General features: G+C 65.1%; 2 long non-coding RNA genes across 2 annotated transcripts; both read left to right on the forward strand.

The window, feature by feature from the left end:
- The first annotated feature begins 515 nt into the window (after nucleotides 1-515).
- On the forward strand, nucleotides 516-3137 carry LOC141964697 (uncharacterized). Its single transcript, XR_012634375.1, has 3 exons — nucleotides 516-1059; nucleotides 1409-1556; nucleotides 2969-3137. It is a non-coding gene; the product is annotated as an uncharacterized LOC141964697 (long non-coding RNA).
- Nucleotides 3138-14918: 11781 nt separating this feature from the next.
- Nucleotides 14919-17560, forward strand: LOC141964692 (uncharacterized). The gene is made up of 3 exons (XR_012634372.1): nucleotides 14919-15462; nucleotides 15812-15959; nucleotides 17392-17560. It is a non-coding gene; the product is annotated as an uncharacterized LOC141964692 (long non-coding RNA).
- Nucleotides 17561-18525: the final 965 nt, after the last annotated feature.

Raw genomic sequence — 18525 nt, forward strand, 5'->3', positions numbered from 1 at the left:
GTGCGAGCCGAGGCAGGAGCGGGGCCGGGCGGCTGCGGGGAAAGGTGCGGCGGGACCGGGGGCGGAGGCCGCTCCGCGTCGGGGCCGGGCGGCGGCGGCGCTGCCCGGAGCCGCGCGGGGCTGCGCTCGGCCGGGCTTCCGGGTGCGCGGGCGGCGCGGCGGGAGCCGTAGTCACGTGCAGGGGGCTTCCGGTCGGCCATGTTGGCTCCCCGGGGCACGCCGGGAGCTGCAGTTTCTGCGCTCTCGGTTCCCCGCAGCTGCGGCGCTGGCGGGCGCGCGCGGCACGGCACAGCCCTCGGTACCGGCGCGGCCCCGCGGCGCGGCCCGAGACGCGGTTTTGTGGCGGTTTCCCGCGGGCTGCCCGCGGCTCCCCGAGACGCGGTGTGCCCCCGGCCCGGGGGTGCGCATGCGCGGCGGCGGCGTCTCCCGGGAGTGCGCGTGCGCGGCGGAGGTGAGTGTTGGGGCTGCGGCCGGTCCGGTCCGCGGCAATAAGGGTCCCTGCCGCCTCCGTGCCCCCTCCCGAGGCCGCGCTGGGGCCGCGCGTGTCCGTTCCTGCCCCGGGGATGCCGCCGGCTGCGCCCAGCTCGGGCTGGCGTGGGGTGTCTCTGCCCGGCCTGGCGCTTCTCACGGCTCGGGGGCCAGAAGGGACGGGCGGAGCCGAGCCTTCCCGGCCGTGGGCAGCGGGGCGGGAGCCGCCGCGGCTGGAGCTGGAGGGGCCGGAGAAAGGGAAGGAAGGAGAACGTCAAGGGCATGTGGGCAGCAGCCGCCTCGCCCTGCAGGAGGAGAGCGCCTGCCTCTCCGGGTGAGCGAGGAGCCCTCTGCACAGTCCGCAGCGGGCCGGACCCAGGCGCGGAACGGCCGCGGAGCGAGCGAGCGAGCGAGGCTGCGTGTGTCGGAAGCCACGTCTTGTAAGAGCCGAGAGACACCCGCGTATTCTTTTAGGGGGAGGTCAGCCGGGCGAGTGGAGTTTCAGAAGAAGAGGAGGGGCAGGAGGAAGGAAGGAGAAAGAAGCATCTGACCTGTCCAGTTCTCCCGGCAGTGCCGGGAGCGAGAGCCGCGGTGAGTCCCGGGCCCTCGGGGCCCTGTCGCCCCCCTTGTATGTCCCAGTCCCTTCCCGCCCTTCTCTTTCCCATGCTGTGATTTTTTTTTTTCTTCTTCTCTATATCTTTTCTTTCTTTTCTTCTGCCTTGCTCCCCCTTTCTCTCTCACTTTCTCTCTCTTGTCTTGCTGCTCCCTTTTCTTTTTCTGTCTGCACTTCTGACTGCTTGTTCTGTACCTTTTGCATCACTCCTCAGTCCATTTCTCTCTCGATCCTTCCGTTCTGCTCCTCACTTCTCGGTTTCTCTCTCTTTGCTCTGTCCTACTCCTGCACGTAGTGTGTGATTGAATGAGGTTCTGTGTCTAGCAGGCCTCATCTCGTAAGAGCTGTGAGACACCTACATCTTCTCATAAGTGGAGGACAGCCAGGCACCTGGAGCTGTAGAAGAGGAAGGGAGAAGGCAAACAGAAGGAGGAGTCTGACCTGTCAAATTCTCCTGGCAGCGCGGAGAACTGCAGTAAGTCCCGAGCTCTTGGGCCCCTCTCATCCCTCTTGTGTGGCCTGGTCCCTCCCTGTCTTTCTCCTAGACTCCTCTCTTTCTGGTGCTGCTCAACTTTTTTTGCTCACCTGTATCTTCCGTCTTGCTTGGAGCATCTCCCTGTCCCCATCTTGTAGGTCTTCCCTTTCTCTGCCCTGTACCCTGCCGCTCTTGTTGCCTTTCTCCATCCCTCTCTGTCCAGCTCCCTGTTCCTATTGATGCCCCTTTCTTCTTCCTGCACCCGCTGCTATTCCCTGCGATCTCCATCTCTCTCTTTCCTGCTCCCTGTCCCCCGTTTTTCATTCCTACCTCCGTCCCTCATAGACTGTCTGGCCTTTTTCCTCGGTGTCTTTCTCTCTGGCTGACTCCCTTCTGCTGTTTTTCATTTCCTCCCTATCCATCTTGTTGCCCATCGCTCTTTTGTCTTCTCTCTCTCCATGTGTCGCTGTCTGTCTTCCAGTCACTGTTCTTTAATTCCTCCCTCTTCCCTGTAGCTTGCTGCTATTTTTTTTTTCCCTGTTCTCCATCATGCTCTGTCGGGTGCCCTGTCCCTGTTTATCAATTCCTCCCTCTGCCCTGCGGTCTGTCTCTTTTCACCATTTAATTTTTGCCTCGCTCTCTCTCTGTCTGGCTCCTTGTGCCGGGTTTGCGAATTCCTTCCTCTGTGCCCCGTACCCCCTGTGATCTTTGCTGCTTTGTGGCCTGTTTCTGGCTGGCGCTCTGTTACTATTCAGTAATTCCTCTCTCGATGCCTTGTAGTCTATTGCTTTTGTCTTTTCTCCATCTCTCTGTCTCTGTTTCCCCTGTTTTAGAATACACCCCCCCACCCCCACCCCCCTTCTTTCTGTATGCATCAGGATTAGTTTTTGGCTCCAGGTCTCTCTTTTTCTGTGTCTCTGTCCCTGTTTCCTAATTCTTCCTTCTCTGCCCTGTCACATGTAGCGATGTGATTTGTTTTGTGTTCCTTCCCATGGTTTGCTGTCCTGACTCCCCATCGCTGTTGCTTTTTCCTCCCTCTGTGCCCTGTTCTCTGGAGCTTTTTGGTCTTTCTTCCATCTTGCTTGGTCTAGCTCCCTGCTCCCCCCCTTTTTTTTTTTCCCCTCCATGTCTGTTGTGCCACCCATCCCAGCTTTTTTTTTTTCTGCATCTCTATGCTGCTCCTCGTCCTTCTTTGTTGGTTTCTGTCCTGCTCCTCCTCCTTCTTTCTGCTGCCTGTTTTCTTCTCTCCCTGCTGCTTTTTTTTCTGCATATCCACGCTGGGTTCCCTGTCCCCATCCTCTCACCGCCCCATTGCTCATCTCTTGTTTTCTCTCTACCCCTGTACTAGTCAGCTAGCTGCCACCTTTCTTCTGTCTTCTTGTGTCCTGCATCTTTCTCCTCATGTTTGGCAGTTTCCAGCTCTGCCCTGCAGCTTGTTGCTCCAGGAACCGACTGACTGTTCCCGGCTGGACTGAGGAGCGTGGCTCCGGGAACAAGCGCCAAGGTGTGCCAGGGGCAGGGGCAGCATTAGGGGCCCTGAGCCCCGGAGCAGACTCACTCCCTTCTGGGACTTGTTCTGTGTGTGACTGAATAAACACTTGCTGGCTGCCGGCTGCCTTTTGTGCTTCCTTTGCCCCAGGTGAGGGGCTGGGAGGTGTGATGATGCTCTGTGGGGGTGGGTGATGGCCTCCAGCTGTGGGCTGGGGCTGGAGGGGCCCCAGGTGTGGGCAGTGAGGCTGATGGCAGCGGCCCCTCCCTGTAAAGGGCTTGCTCCGGGTGGAGGGGCGGGTGCTGCTGTTAAGAGCAAGGCAGCCGTCGGAGGGGTCGGTGTCAACCAAGGGAGGAGCAGAGCAGTCGCTGAGCATTGCTGGGCCCTGGCTGCACCGAGGGAGAAGGTGAGTGGAGCCGTGCCATCAGCTGGCAGCTCCTGGGGAGGATGGCGGTGCCTGCAGGGTGGCAGCGTTGGAGGTGGTGGCAGGGGCTGCCCCGAGCCGGTGGTGAGGCTTCTGGGTGCACTGGTGGGGGTTCGGAGGGGTGAGCAACGGTGTTGCTGCAGGGTCAGAAAGCAGAGAAAACTGCCTCTCGCAACCCAGCGGGAGCTGTGGTCCTGGCGTGTGGGGTTTCTGGCCAGCCGCGTTGGTTCCCTGGGTCACGCTGGGATGCGGGGTCTTACAGCGCTTGGCGTGCAGGCGGCCGTGCCGCGTTGGCCAGCGCGTGCCAGGAGCTGTAGGTTCTGCAGACTCGGCTGCCAGGCAGCTGCACCGCTCGTGGGCGCCCGTAGCGCGGCGCAGTCCTCGCTACCGCCGCGGCCCCTGTGGCGCAGCACGAGGGATAGTTTTGTTGCCGCTTTCACGTGGATTCCCGGGGGCTTCCAGCTGCTCCCCGCCAAGCGTCGTGCCCGTTCCTCGAGAGCGTGTGCGCAGTGACGTGCCGCTCGGCCGCCGCTCGCGCGGGGGGTGGCGCTCGCCCGCGCTCACCACCGCTGCCTGGCAAACGCCACACGGTGCTGTCGGTGGGCGACACAGAGGTGGCCCCGTGCCCCACGCTGCCGCCCGCCAGCAACGTCAGTGCGATGCTCCGATGCCCGTGGGGGGGTGCGGCCACGCTCGGTGCCCCCTCCTGGTAAGGAAATGCCGCCGCCGCCCCACGTCACGCTGCCGGCGGGCGCTCGGTGCGCGAAGGGCAGGACTGCAGCGCCGGCCCCGCACAGGTGTGCGGCACCGCCAGAGCCGCCTTCCTGCTGCCGCAGCGTGAGGCTTGCTGGGCGTGATTCCTGGTGGTGGGCGAGGGCCGAGGCCGCCGGTGAGGCCAGCCCGCCCCTTTGGCAGGTGTGGGGGCCCCTCCTGCCCACTGGCCACACGGCAGCGGTGGGGCAGGAAGCTTCACACCGCCTGCTGTGTCAGGCCTCCGCTCTGCTGGAGGTGATCCGGGCCGGGGGAGCCCCAGGGAGTTACCCGAGAGCTGGGACAAAGGCAGAGGGGAAGAAGATGGGTGTCCCCCGGGGGTTGGTGCCGGGTGCCTCCCCAGCTTGCCAGAGCTCCCCTTGAGCTGGCACTGGCCTCGCCCGCACCGTGTCCTGGCCCCAGGTCTCGCACCTCTACCCTGAAGCCCGTCCCGTAGCCCCGGGTCACCCCCGAGCCCCGCGGGGATGGCGGCAAGCCGGCCCTTGGCGCCTCCGCAGGAGCCCCTGTGGAAGGGGGGCTCCGGCCAGGGGCGATCTACGGTAATAACGGCAGTCGCTTCACCTTCTCCCAGAGGCCTCACCGGGGCCGCGCTTGCCTGTTCCTTCCCTGGGGATGCTGTCGACTGGACCCACTTCAGAACTGTGTGGGGTTCTCTGCCTGCCCTTGTGCTCCTCGCAGCAGAGAGGTGAGAAGGGACAGGCCCCTGGGACGTTTTCTGGCTGTGGACAGGAGCTGCCACAGCTGAAGCTGCAGAGGCCTGAGAAAGGGAAAGAAGAAAATCAAGGGCATGTGGGCAGCAGCTGCCTTCCACTGCAGGAAGAGAGAGCCTGCCTCTCTGGGCGAGGCAGGAGCCCTCTGTACAGTCCGCAGCGGGCCGGACCGCCAGCGTGCGATCAGGGTCCGTGCGCGTCACCCAGAGCGCGGTACGGCCGCGCAGCGTGCGAGCGAGGCCACACGTGCAGGAAGCTGCGTTTTGTAAGAGCCGAGAGACACCCGCGTGTTCTTTGAGGTGGAGGGCAGCTGAGCGACTGCACCTCCAGAAAAGGAAGGGAGGAGAGAAGGAGAAAGAAGGGTCTGAATTGGCAAATTTTTCCTGGCAGCGCTGAGAGCGACACCTGCGGTGAGTCGCGGACCCTCGGGCCCTGTTGCCCCTCTTGGACGTTTTGGGCTGTCCCCTGGCCCCCTCTCTATCCCATGCTGCTATGATTTTTGTTGGTTTTTTCTTCCCTGTACTTCTGCTCTCGTTCGTTCCTGCTCCCACTCCCTCTTGTGTCTTCTTCTAGCTCTCCCTTTTTCTTTCTTCCAGATGCTTGGTCCTGCAATCTCTCCTTCCTTTGTTTCATCCTCCCTTTCTCTCCTGTAACCTAGCGCTGTTATTTTCCTTGTTCAGTTCTTGTTTCAGATCGGCTTTGGGGTCTCTTTTTGCCCACAGCTTTCTCTGGCCAGTTCCCAGGCATTGTTATCCTCGGCGAGCCTGTCTGCCGCTCCATGTGCCTGCCTGCCCATTTCCCTCCCTCCTGGTAATCCCGCCTCTACGCTGTGCCCGAGCTCAGGCCGCCCCTGCTCCTGTATCTCGGCTTTCGGCACGCCCCCGGCGCTTTCGGCACGCCCCCGGCGCTTTCGGCACGCCCCCGGCGCTTTCGGCACGCCCCCGGCGCTTTCGGCACGCCCCCGGCGCTTTCGGCACGCCCCCGGCGCTTTCGGCACGCCCCCGGCGCTTTCGGCACGCCCCCGGCGCTTTCGGCACGCCCCCGGCGCTTTCGGCACGCCCCCGGCGCTTTCGGCACGCCCCCGGCGCTTTCGGCACGCCCCCGGCGCTTTCGGCACGCCCCCGGCGCTTTCGGCACGCCCCCGGCGCTTTCGGCACGCCCCCGGCGCTTTCGGCACGCCCCCGGCGCTTTCGGCACGCCCCCGGCGCTTTCGGCACGCCCCCGGCGCTTTCGGCACGCCCCCGGCGCTTTCGGCACGCCCCCGGCGCTTTCGGCACGCCCCCGGCGCTTTCGGCACGCCCCCGGCGCTTTCGGCACGCCCCCGGCGCTTTCGGCACGCCCCCGGCGCTTTCGGCACGCCCCCGGCGCTTTCGGCACGCCCCCGGCGCTTTCGGCACGCCCCCGGCGCTTTCGGCACGCCCCCGGCGCTTTCGGCACGCCCCCGGCGCTTTCGGCACGCCCCCGGCGCTTTCGGCACGCCCCCGACGCTTTCGGCACGCCCCCGACGCTTTCGGCACGCCCCCGACGCTTTCGGCACGCCCCCGACGCTTTCGGCACGCCCCCGACGCTTTCGGCACGCCCCCGACGCTTTCGGCACGCCCCCGACGCTTTCGGCACGCCCCCGACGCTTTCGGCACGCCCCCGACGCTTTCGGCACGCCCCCGACGCTTTCGGCACGCCCCCGACGCTTTCGGCACGCCCCCGACGCTTTCGGCACGCCCCCGACGCTTTCGGCACGCCCCCGACGCTTTCGGCACGCCCCCGACGCTTTCGGCACGCCCCCGACGCTTTCGGCACGCCCCCGACGCTTTCGGCACGCCCCCGACGCTTTCGGCACGCCCCCGACGCTTTCGGCACGCCCCCGACGCTTTCGGCACGCCCCCGACGCTTTCGGCACGCCCCCGACGCTTTCGGCACGCCCCCGACGCTTTCGGCACGCCCCCGACGCTTTCGGCACGCCCCCGACGCTTTCGGCACGCCCCCGACGCTTTCGGCACGCCCCCGACGCTTTCGGCACGCCCCCGACGCTTTCGGCACGCCCCCGACGCTTTCGGCACGCCCCCGACGCTTTCGGCACGCCCCCGACGCTTTCGGCACGCCCCCGACGCTTTCGGCACGCCCCCGACGCTTTCGGCACGCCCCCGACGCTTTCGGCACGCCCCCGACGCTTTCGGCACGCCCCCGACGCTTTCGGCACGCCCCCGACGCTTTCGGCACGCCCCCGACGCTTTCGGCACGCCCCCGACGCTTTCGGCACGCCCCCGACGCTTTCGGCACGCCCCCGACGCTTTCGGCACGCCCCCGACGCTTTCGGCACGCCCCCGACGCTTTCGGCACGCCCCCGACGCTTTCGGCACGCCCCCGACGCTTTCGGCACGCCCCCGACGCTTTCGGCACGCCCCCGACGCTTTCGGCACGCCCCCGACGCTTTCGGCACGCCCCCGACGCTTTCGGCACGCCCCCGACGCTTTCGGCACGCCCCCGACGCTTTCGGCACGCCCCCGACGCTTTCGGCACGCCCCCGACGCTTTCGGCACGCCCCCGACGCTTTCGGCACGCCCCCGACGCTTTCGGCACGCCCCCGACGCTTTCGGCACGCCCCCGACGCTTTCGGCACGCCCCCGACGCTTTCGGCACGCCCCCGACGCTTTCGGCACGCCCCCGACGCTTTCGGCACGCCCCCGACGCTTTCGGCACGCCCCCGACGCTTTCGGCACGCCCCCGACGCTTTCGGCACGCCCCCGACGCTTTCGGCACGCCCCCGACGCTTTCGGCACGCCCCCGACGCTTTCGGCACGCCCCCGACGCTTTCGGCACGCCCCCGACGCTTTCGGCACGCCCCCGACGCTTTCGGCACGCCCCCGACGCTTTCGGCACGCCCCCGACGCTTTCGGCACGCCCCCGACGCTTTCGGCACGCCCCCGACGCTTTCGGCGGGCGGGAACGCCGCGCGCCGACGTGAGGGGCGGAGCTTTCGCCTGAGGCGAAGGGCGGGAACGGCGCGCGCAGCAGTGAGGCGCCGCGCGGCCGCCTGAGGCGAAGGGCGGGAACGGCGCGCGCAGCAGTGAGGCGCCGCGCGGCCGCCTGAGGCGAAGGGCGGGAACGGCGCGCGCAGCAGTGAGGCGCCGCGCGGCCGCCTGAGAGGAGCGGGAGCGGCGCCCCCGGAAAAGGCTGCTCGGCGATCGGCGCCGCCTCGGCGGGGACCTCATCGGCTCGGCTCGGCTCGGGGCGGGCGGGGGTGGACCCGAGTCGCCTGTGGGGGGGCGAGCGCCATTGTCTGAGGGGCTCAGGAGAGTCCTGGACCCGCCAGGCGCGGCAAGGTGCCTGGAGCAGACGAGTGCCCGGCGCGGTCGTCCCTGCAGGAAGTGCTGGAGCACCGGCTCTGGTGAGAAAAGCCGATCTGTGAGGTTTTTTTCGGGGGGGAAGGGGGGGTTGGAGGGCGGCCGGGGTTCGGGTGGTGCTGTGGGCACTTCTCGCCGGGGACAGGCGTCCTTCTCAGACCTGACGGCACACTACTGCCCTTGCAGCAGCTGGTGGCGGAGAAGGGAGAGATGTCCACTGCGTGTGGAAGGACCTGCGAGGCAAGAGCGAGCGGGAGGAGCAGCGGAGGAAGTCTGGGCAGCAAGAGGAAAGAGAAGGGCGCTCTGAACAAAGCGCCGCTGTGAGGGGCGGAGCGGTCGCCTGAGGGGGACCTGCCCGGGGAAGGGGCGAGCAGGAGTCGAACCTGCCTGGGGAAGTACTGGATCGACTTGGGAACAGGGGGGGGGGGACGGGACGGGAGGCGCCTTGGAGAGGGGGTCGGTGTCGTCGCCTCGGCGGGGGGGGGGAGCAGTGTCGTCGCCTCGGCGGGGGAGGGGGGGGAGCAGTGTCGTCGCCTCGGCGGGGGAGGGGGGGGGGAGCAATGTCGTCGCCTCGGCGGGGGAGGGGGGGGGAGCAGTGTCGTCGCCTCGGCGGGGGGGGGGGTGGAGCAGTGTCGTCGCCTCGGCGGGGGGGGGGGTGGAGCAGTGTCGTCGCCTCGGCGGGGGAGGGGGGGGAGCAGTGTCCTCGCCTCGGCGGGGGAGGGGGGGGGAGCAGTGTCGTCGCCTCGGCGGGGGAGGGGGGGGGGAGCAGTGTCGTCGCCTCGGCGGGGGAGGGGGGGGGAGCAGTGTCGTCGCCTCGGCGGGGGAGGGGGGTGGAGCAGTGTCGTCGCCTGGTGGGGGGAAGTGGGGTGGTGTCATCACCTGGCGGGGGGAGTGTCGTCAACGGCGGGGGGTGGGGGAGCGGAGCTTCCTCAGGACCGGTGAGAGGGGACTGGAGCTGCCTGAGGAGGGACGGCCATCGCCTCAGGGGCGGTGGAGGGTCCAAGCCTCGCTGAACGCGGCCAGGAGCCCGGAGGAGAAAAGCGCCCGTCGTAGACATCCCTGCAGGAAGTGCTGGAGCATGGACTGGGTGAGGAAAGCCAATCTGTGAGTTTTTTTCGCGGGGAGGGGGGATGGTGGTGGTGGTGGGAGGGCGGCCGGGGTTCGGGTGGTGCTGTGGCCAGCTCTCGCCGGGGACCAGCATCGCTCTCGGACCTGACGGCATCCTCCTGCCCTTGCAGCAGGCGGCGGAGCGGCGTGGAGGTCTCCGTCCTGTACCGCTGCAGGCCAAGAGGGAGCGGGACGAGGCGCGGAGGAAGTCTGGGCAGCAAGAGGAGGAAGGAGAAGGGCGCTCTGGGCAAAGGGACCTCCCCGTCACCGGGGCTGTGGTCGCACCAGCGTGTCGCCAGGACGTTTGGTGCCCTGACCGGCTTTGTGCCGGGTGACCCCCCTGTAAGCAGGGCTCGGGTCTTTGGGTTTTTGCCGGCCTTTTGCCACGTCACCCCGTGGTCAGGCTGCCAGGCAGGTGGCAACCCTTCAAGGGGGGTGAGCGGCGCCGTCTCTGCGGCCGGGGCGGGAAGCGGAGCTCCTGAAGCGCGCCGTGGTGGCGAGCCGCAGCCAGGCCGGCCGGCCTGTAACTTGGGTGCGGGGGGGGCCTGGCAGCAGGGCCGGGGCCTCTGCTCTGTCCTCCGGGTGGGGGAGCTGGCGCCTGGCTGCGCCTTCCTTCCGAGCACCAGCTCCTCGAGAAGCAAGACAAGGCATCGTGAAGGAGCTGCGAGGCCAGAGCGAGGGAGAGGAGGAGCGGCGGGCTGAAGAGAGGGCTGGGGGGAGAGGCGGGAGCTCAGGGCAAAGGGGCCTCCCCACGGCACCGTTGCCGGCACCTTTGGTGTCCTGGCCGGCGCTGCGCCGGGTGACCTCCCTGTAAGCAGGGCTCGGGTCTCTGGCCTTTTGCCCCCTTGCCCCGACGGTTTGGCTGCCCGGAGAGAGGGGCGACCCTGTAAGGAGAGAGCGGCACCGTCCCCGCACCGAGGGGCAAATGGGGCTCTCTGGCCCCCAAGCCCGCCCTGTAGGCAGGGGAGGGCTGTTTCCCCGGCCCTGGCGGCTTTCTGCCTGCTGGCGGCCTGGCCAGCGTGACCCCCTGGAGTCGGGGCGCGTCGCGGCACTTGTCCCTTGGTCCCCCGCGAAGGCCCGTGGCACGTTGAGTCCCTCTGGGCTCCGTGCGTCCGGGGGGGCAGGTCCGAGGCTCTGCTCTCTTGCTCGCGGGAGGGGACGGCTCCCCAGACATTGGCTGCACAGAGCTCGCTCTCTCTCCTGGGAAGTTTTCTTTCCCCCTGTCCGTGTCCGTGTGCCTGCCTGTGTCCGCGTCGGTGCGAGTGAGCGAGTGAAGGAGCTTCTTGTTTAGGCCCCTGTTGAAATCGCTGCAGCGTACTTAGCTTAAACTTCCCGGGAGGGAAAGAGGGGCTCTGTGCAGCAACAGGGGGTCGGTCCCCGCTGAGCCCGCGAGCGGAGGGCGAGTCCCGGCTGGCCCCTCCTTTCCAAGGACGGAGCCAAGCCGCGCGGTCGTAGCACGGCCGACGCGTGACCCGCCCGCTCTCTGTTCCTGGGTGGCTGCCTGTCCTGCTGGCGACCTGCCAGCGTGCCGGCCCCGTACTCGGGGCGAGTGCCACGAGCCGTGGAGCCCTCTGACCCGACGGCCCTGTAAGCAGGGTTGTGCCCGTCCCCCGCCCTCGGCAGGAGGAGCGGGTAGCGAGCGGGCGTCTGCGGCCCCCGGCCTTCGAGGGCAAAGGCTCGGCAGTTGTGTCCCCTTCACCGAGAACCGCGGTAGCCTCTAGAAACGCAGGGAACGGCCCTGAGCCAAGTACCTGCCCCAGAGTCCTCGAGACCCTCCCAAAAGCGCCCAGGACGCTCTTGTCCCACAGCAGCCGTGGTGACAGGGAGGGCCCTTTGCCCGCAGCCCCTTTGTCTTTCCCCGGTTTCAGCGTGCCGCTCCTCCTCTCGCTTGCCCTCGCCTCGTAGTTTCTTCTGCAGGCCACGGATGCCTCTTCCTTCTCCGGGAGCTGGTGCCTGGAAGGACGGCGCGGTCGGGCGCCAGCTCCTCTGCCTGGACGACGGGGAAGCCGGCCGCCTGAGGGACCTTCCCTCAGCGTGCTCTGGCCCCTGGCCCTCCCTCCTCCCTCCTGCCCCCTGCCCCGGCCTGAGCCGCCTCAGACCCCATTTTCTCACCTGGTGGTGCCCGGCGGCCTGGGGGCTTAAAGCATAGAGGGAGAGGGGACAGGGGTACGGCAGGGCAGGGGGAGATTTAGGGGGACAGGCAGCACGGGTGGGCCTCAGCCGCCAGCCCCTTGCAACCAGCTGCTCCGCAGTGACGCGGCAGCTTCTCCCAAGCGATGAGGAACCCCCCTCGGGAAGTTCTGCTTCCCCAGCCCCCAGAACCTCTTGGGAAAGGGCCGCTGCTGCCGATTCACCTGCCTTCAGGGCAGACAGCGCCCAGCACTCTCGATAGTGCTTGGCTGGCGCCTTGTGTGGGGTGGCGGCCCTGTTAGCGGGGTGCGGGTCAGGGTGCCCCTGTAGCGGAGAGGAGGGGCCTCGTGGGCCTTTGGGACCGGGGCTGCCCTGTAAGTCGGGGCCTGGCCCGTGCCCTGCAGTCCCGGGCACTTTGCAGTCCCGGCAGCGGCTCGAGCCCCCTGTAAGCAGGGGCGCAGCCTCGGTGGCCGCCGCTCTGCATGCCCAGCTCCGTTTGCCCAGAGTGCCCGACTCCGAGCCCAGCTCCAGCGCCCGCCGCGACTCCACGTGTGGCAGCACCGGAGCACCGATTGGGTAAGAAAAGCCGATCTGTGAGGTTTTTTCGGGGGGGCGGGGGTATAGGGCTGTGTGAGGGCAGCCGGTGTTCAGGTGGTGCTGTGGCCAGCTCTCACCCAGGACCGTCGTCGCTCTCAGACCTGATGGCATTCTCCTGCTCTTGCAGCAGTTGGTCGTGGAGAAGAAGGGAGAGACATCCACCGCGTGCAGAAGGACCTGCGAGGCAAGAGCGAGCGGGAGGAGTAGCGGCAGCGGTCCGGCAAAGAGGCGAGAGAAAGCCCTCCTGGGCAGGGGATCTCCCTGTCACCTGGGCTGTGGTCGCCTCCAGCGTCCCTGCCCCTTTGGGGATGTTTTCTTTGCCTCGTGAGCAAGTACTCAATCAGATGCTTTCTCCAACTGCGTGTTCCCCATTTAGCTCCTTTTCTGCCCAACTCGGCTTTAACCGCTGCCTGCCACGTGGCGCTGCGCGTGGGATTTTAACCTTTGGCAGCCGCTGGAATGTTTGCGGCGTGTGTTGGTCCTGGCTGCTTGCAAGGGGACTCTCGGGGTGAAGCGCTAAGGCTTGGACAATAGGGCCAAGCCAGAGTTGACTTGTAGACGAGTCCTGTGTATTTTGTAACTGTTAACCATTGTGCTAACAGGTATTTTACTAAGTGATAACCAACCACCTATTCCGATGTAAAAAGTGGAAGTATTGAAGCCTGAACAACAGGCCCTGAGCCGAAGCTGCTCACTCAGTATGTCATCGTTAGTGAAACAGGTGTGGAAGACGTAGCTCTCTTGAATGTACATTTATCTTTCTTTGTGTGGGGATAAAATAACCGGGTCGTGGAGACCGTAGTCTGGCCCTGTGGCCTGACGTGAGCCCTTGCACCTAGTCTGCCTGGGTAAGCAGAGGAGCTCCCTTAGCTTCTCCCCTGAGCCCTGGCCAGGCTCCGGGGGAATCTAATGTGAGATTGAAACCAGATATTTCCGCTCCAAACCAAGGTGCCAGCTCTTCTGGCTTGCCGATTTTGGGGTATAGAAGGGTGGACCCGCTCACAGCGACTTTGGAGGCCTCACCTACGGGTGGACGCACCGCGTAGGGTTTCCCACTTGCCGGGAAAGGCTCTGCAAACCCTCGCTGTAACCGGGGCTGCCTGCGGGTCTGGGTGATGGCAACGGGTGCAGGTGCTGAGGGATCTTTTTTAATCGCTGTTCCCTCTCTCTCAGGCAGTCAGGATTTGATGCGTTACCCTGTATTTTCCTATCTGTGTGAGTGCACTATTCCGTCTTTCCTGACTGCGTGTTTTCCATATTCTTCTGTTATTTAGTTATTTCTAATAAAATACGCCTGCTCCTTTCACTCCGGTGTCTGAGTTGAATTGATATCCCTAATCAGCAAAACGGGGGGAGATGAGGTGGCGCTTTCCAGAGCCGAGGTCGGTGTCGGTTTGGCTTTGGGCTGAGCTGTAGCCGCCGCGGCGCTAGTTCCTGGCAAGGGGACGGACGGGGGAGCTGTCGGGGCCAGAGCTGCCGTAAATATAATCAGACAGCTTGCTCGGGTTCTCCAGCTCCTAGCGTACGCTCCAGAAGAGCGGCTGAACGCGGGCAGAAATGTTCCTGGATTTATCTGGGTTTTTTTAAAAAACTATTTCTGCTATCACCAGGATTTGAAAAACTAAATTGGATAAATGTGAGTTTAGGAAAAATATCTAACAATACGTGTGCTTTTAATAGTTACTGTACTGGTCTCCCAGGGACCGAAGTTACGCTGTTTCGTCCTTAAAACAACTCTGCGCTCCCGTGTCGCGTTGTCACAGGCTTTCCTCCCCCTTCCACCCGTCCGAAGAGCCCTGAGGCTGCTCTGACCGACACTTCGGTCACCCCGCTGAGTTCTGGGTCACAAGGCGAGACTGCGCTGCCCTGCGCTGCGGCCGTGCCGGAGCTCCTCCCTCTCCGGGGGGTTATAAGATTTGGCAGCGTTGGTCCCGTCGGCCCGCGCACCGGAGCGGTCTCGCCCAGCGGCTGCTCCCGCTGCCCGGGGAAGGTTCCCCCGGCGGGGAGAGGCGACCTGCGGCGTGCGGCTGCGCCGGGCGGCCCCCGGAGTGCGCGTGCGCGGCGGCGGCCCCGCGACCGGAGGACCGGCGGCCCATAGAGCGTGAGCTCGGAGGAGCGACGGGCATCTCCGGCGTTTATTAACGGTGCTGGTCGCTATAGTTACCGGGGGGGGGGAGGGGGGGGAGCGTGGGCCGGGCCGGAGGAGCCGCAGGGGCGGGCAGGGAGGCTGCAGGCAGCGACCCCTCCCTGTCCGGGGCCGGTGCTGGAGGAGGAGCCGGTGCGAGCCGAGGCAGGAGCGGGGCCGGGCGGCTGCGGGGAAAGGTGCGGCGGGACCGGGGGCGGAGGCCGCTCCGCGTCGGGGCCGGGCGGCGGCGGCGCTGCCCGGAGCCGCGCGGGGCTGCGCTCGGCCGGGCTTCCGGGTGCGCGGGCGGCGCGGCGGGAGCCGTAGTCACGTGCAGGGGGCTTCCGGTCGGCCATGTTGGCTCCCCGGGGCACGCCGGGAGCTGCAGTTTCTGCGCTCTCGGTTCCCCGCAGCTGCGGCGCTGGCGGGCGCGCGCGGCACGGCACAGCCCTCGGTACCGGCGCGGCCCCGCGGCGCGGCCCGAGACGCGGTTTTGTGGCGGTTTCCCGCGGGCTGCCCGCGGCTCCCCGAGACGCGGTGTGCCCCCGGCCCGGGGGTGCGCATGCGCGGCGGCGGCGTCTCCCGGGAGTGCGCGTGCGCGGCGGAGGTGAGTGTTGGGGCTGCGGCCGGTCCGGTCCGCGGCAATAAGGGTCCCTGCCGCCTCCGTGCCCCCTCCCGAGGCCGCGCTGGGGCCGCGCGTGTCCGTTCCTGCCCCGGGGATGCCGCCGGCTGCGCCCAGCTCGGGCTGGCGTGGGGTGTCTCTGCCCGGCCTGGCGCTTCTCACGGCTCGGGGGCCAGAAGGGACGGGCGGAGCCGAGCCTTCCCGGCCGTGGGCAGCGGGGCGGGAGCCGCCGCGGCTGGAGCTGGAGGGGCCGGAGAAAGGGAAGGAAGGAGAACGTCAAGGGCATGTGGGCAGCAGCCGCCTCGCCCTGCAGGAGGAGAGCGCCTGCCTCTCCGGGTGAGCGAGGAGCCCTCTGCACAGTCCGCAGCGGGCCGGACCCAGGCGCGGAACGGCCGCGGAGCGAGCGAGCGAGCGAGGCTGCGTGTGTCGGAAGCCACGTCTTGTAAGAGCCGAGAGACACCCGCGTATTCTTTTAGGGGGAGGTCAGCCGGGCGAGTGGAGTTTCAGAAGAAGAGGAGGGGCAGGAGGAAGGAAGGAGAAAGAAGCATCTGACCTGTCCAGTTCTCCCGGCAGTGCCGGGAGCGAGAGCCGCGGTGAGTCCCGGGCCCTCGGGGCCCTGTCGCCCCCCTTGTATGTCCCAGTCCCTTCCCGCCCTTCTCTTTCCCATGCTGTGATTTTTTTTTTTCTTCTTCTCTATATCTTTTCTTTCTTTTCTTCTGCCTTGCTCCCCCTTTCTCTCTCACTTTCTCTCTCTTGTCTTGCTGCTCCCTTTTCTTTTTCTGTCTGCACTTCTGACTGCTTGTTCTGTACCTTTTGCATCACTCCTCAGTCCATTTCTCTCTCGATCCTTCCGTTCTGCTCCTCACTTCTCGGTTTCTCTCTCTTTCCTCTGTCCTACTCCTGCACGTAGTGTGTGATTGAATGAGGTTCTGTGTCTAGCAGGCCTCATCTCGTAAGAGCTGTGAGACACCTACATCTTCTCATAAGTGGAGGACAGCCAGGCACCTGGAGCTGTAGAAGAGGAAGGGAGAAGGCAAACAGAAGGAGGAGTCTGACCTGTCAAATTCTCCTGGCAGCGCGGAGAACTGCAGTAAGTCCCGAGCTCTTGGGCCCCTCTCATCCCTCTTGTGTGGCCTGGTCCCTCCCTGTCTTTCTCCTAGACTCCTCTCTTTCTGGTGCTGCTCAACTTTTTTTGCTCACCTGTATCTTCCGTCTTGCTTGGAGCATCTCCCTGTCCCCATCTTGTAGGTCTTCCCTTTCTCTGCCCTGTACCCTGCCGCTCTTGTTGCCTTTCTCCATCCCTCTCTGTCCAGCTCCCTGTTCCTATTGATGCCCCTTTCTTCTTCCTGCACCCGCTGCTATTCCCTGCGATCTCCATCTCTCTCTTTCCTGCTCCCTGTCCCCCGTTTTTCATTCCTACCTCCGTCCCTCATAGACTGTCTGGCCTTTTTCCTCGGTGTCTGGCCTTTTTCCTCGGTGTCTTTCTCTCTGGCTGACTCCCTTCTGCTGTTTTTCATTTCCTCCCTATCCATCTTGTTGCCCATCGCTCTTTTGTCTTCTCTCTCTCCATGTGTCGCTGTCTGTCTTCCAGTCACTGTTCTTTAATTCCTCCCTCTTCCCTGTAGCTTGCTGCTATTTTTTTTTTCCCTGTTCTCCATCATGCTCTGTCGGGTGCCCTGTCCCTGTTTATCAATTCCTCCCTCTGCCCTGCGGTCTGTCTCTTTTCACCATTTAATTTTTGCCTCGCTCTCTCTCTGTCTGGCTCCTTGTGCCGGGTTTGCGAATTCCTTCCTCTGTGCCCCGTACCCCCTGTGATCTTTGCTGCTTTGTGGCCTGTTTCTGGCTGGCGCTCTGTTACTATTCAGTAATTCCTCTCTCGATGCCTTGTAGTCTATTGCTTTTGTCTTTTCTCCATCTCTCTGTCTCTGTTTCCCCTGTTTTAGAATACACCCCCCCACCCCCACCCCCCTTCTTTCTGTATGCATCAGGATTAGTTTTTGGCTCCAGGTCTCTCTTTTTCTGTGTCTCTGTCCCTGTTTCCTAATTCTTCCTTCTCTGCCCTGTCACATGTAGCGATGTGATTTGTTTTGTGTTCCTTCCCATGGTTTGCTGTCCTGACTCCCCATCGCTGTTGCTTTTTCCTCCCTCTGTGCCCTGTTCTCTGGAGCTTTTTGGTCTTTCTTCCATCTTGCTTGGTCTAGCTCCCTGCTCCCCCCCTTTTTTTTTTTCCCCTCCATGTCTGTTGTGCCACCCATCCCAGCTTTTTTTTTTTCTGCATCTCTATGCTGCTCCTCGTCCTTCTTTGTTGGTTTCTGTCCTGCTCCTCCTCCTTCTTTCTGCTGCCTGTTTTCTTCTCTCCCTGCTGCTTTTTTTTCTGCATATCCACGTTGGGTTCCCTGTCCCCATCCTCTCACCGCCCCATTGCTCATCTCTTGTTTTCTCTCTACCCCTGTACTAGTCAGCTAGCTGCCACCTTTCTTCTGTCTTCTTGTGTCCTGCATCTTTCTCCTCATGTTTGGCAGTTTCCAGCTCTGCCCTGCAGCTTGTTGCTCCAGGAACCGACTGACTGTTCCCGGCTGGACTGAGGAGCGTGGCTCCGGGAACAAGCGCCAAGGTGTGCCAGGGGCAGGGGCAGCATTAGGGGCCCTGAGCCCCGGAGCAGACTCACTCCCTTCTGGGACTTGTTCTGTGTGTGACTGAATAAACACTTGCTGGCTGCCGGCTGCCTTTTGTGCTTCCTTTGCCCCAGGTGAGGGGCTGGGAGGTGTGATGATGCTCTGTGGGGGTGGGTGATGGCCTCCAGCTGTGGGCTGGGGCTGGAGGGGCCCCAGGTGTGGGCAGTGAGGCTGATGGCAGCGGCCCCTCCCTGTAAAGGGCTTGCTCCGGGTGGAGGGGCGGGTGCTGCTGTTAAGAGCAAGGCAGCCGTCGGAGGGGTCGGTGTCAACCAAGGGAGGAGCAGAGCAGTCGCTGAGCATTGCTGGGCCCTGGCTGCACCGAGGGAGAAGGTGAGTGGAGCCGTGCCATCAGCTGGCAGCTCCTGGGGAGGATGGCGGTGCCTGCAGGGTGGCAGCGTTGGAGGTGGTGGCAGGGGCTGCCCCGAGCCGGTGGTGAGGCTTCTGGGTGCACTGGTGGGGGTTCGGAGGGGTGAGCAACGGTGTTGCTGCAGGGTCAGAAAGCAGAGAAAACTGCCTCTCGCAACCCAGCGGGAGCTGTGGTCCTGGCGTGTGGGGTTTCTGGCCAGCCGCGTTGGTTCCCTGGGTCACGCTGGGATGCGGGGTCTTACAGCGCTTGGCGTGCAGGCGGCCGTGCCGCGTTGGCCAGCGCGTGCCAGGAGCTGTAGGTTCTGCAGACTCGGCTGCCAGGCAGCTGCACCGCTCGTGGGCGCCCGTAGCGCGGCGCAGTCCTCGCTACCGCCGCGGCCCCTGTGGCGCAGCACGAGGGATAGTTTTGTTGCCGCTTTCACGTGGATTCCCGGGGGCTTCCAGCTGCTCCCCGCCAAGCGTCGTGCCCGTTCCTCGAGAGCGTGTGCGCAGTGACGTGCCGCTCGGCCGCCGCTCGCGCGGGGGGTGGCGCTCGCCCGCGCTCACCACCGCTGCCTGGCAAACGCCACACGGTGCTGTCGGTGGGCGACACAGAGGTGGCCCCGTGCCCCACGC

The sequence above is a fragment of the Athene noctua genome, chromosome 11 (assembly GCF_965140245.1).
Source record: "Athene noctua chromosome 11, bAthNoc1.hap1.1, whole genome shotgun sequence".
NCBI lineage: Eukaryota > Metazoa > Chordata > Aves > Strigiformes > Strigidae > Athene > Athene noctua.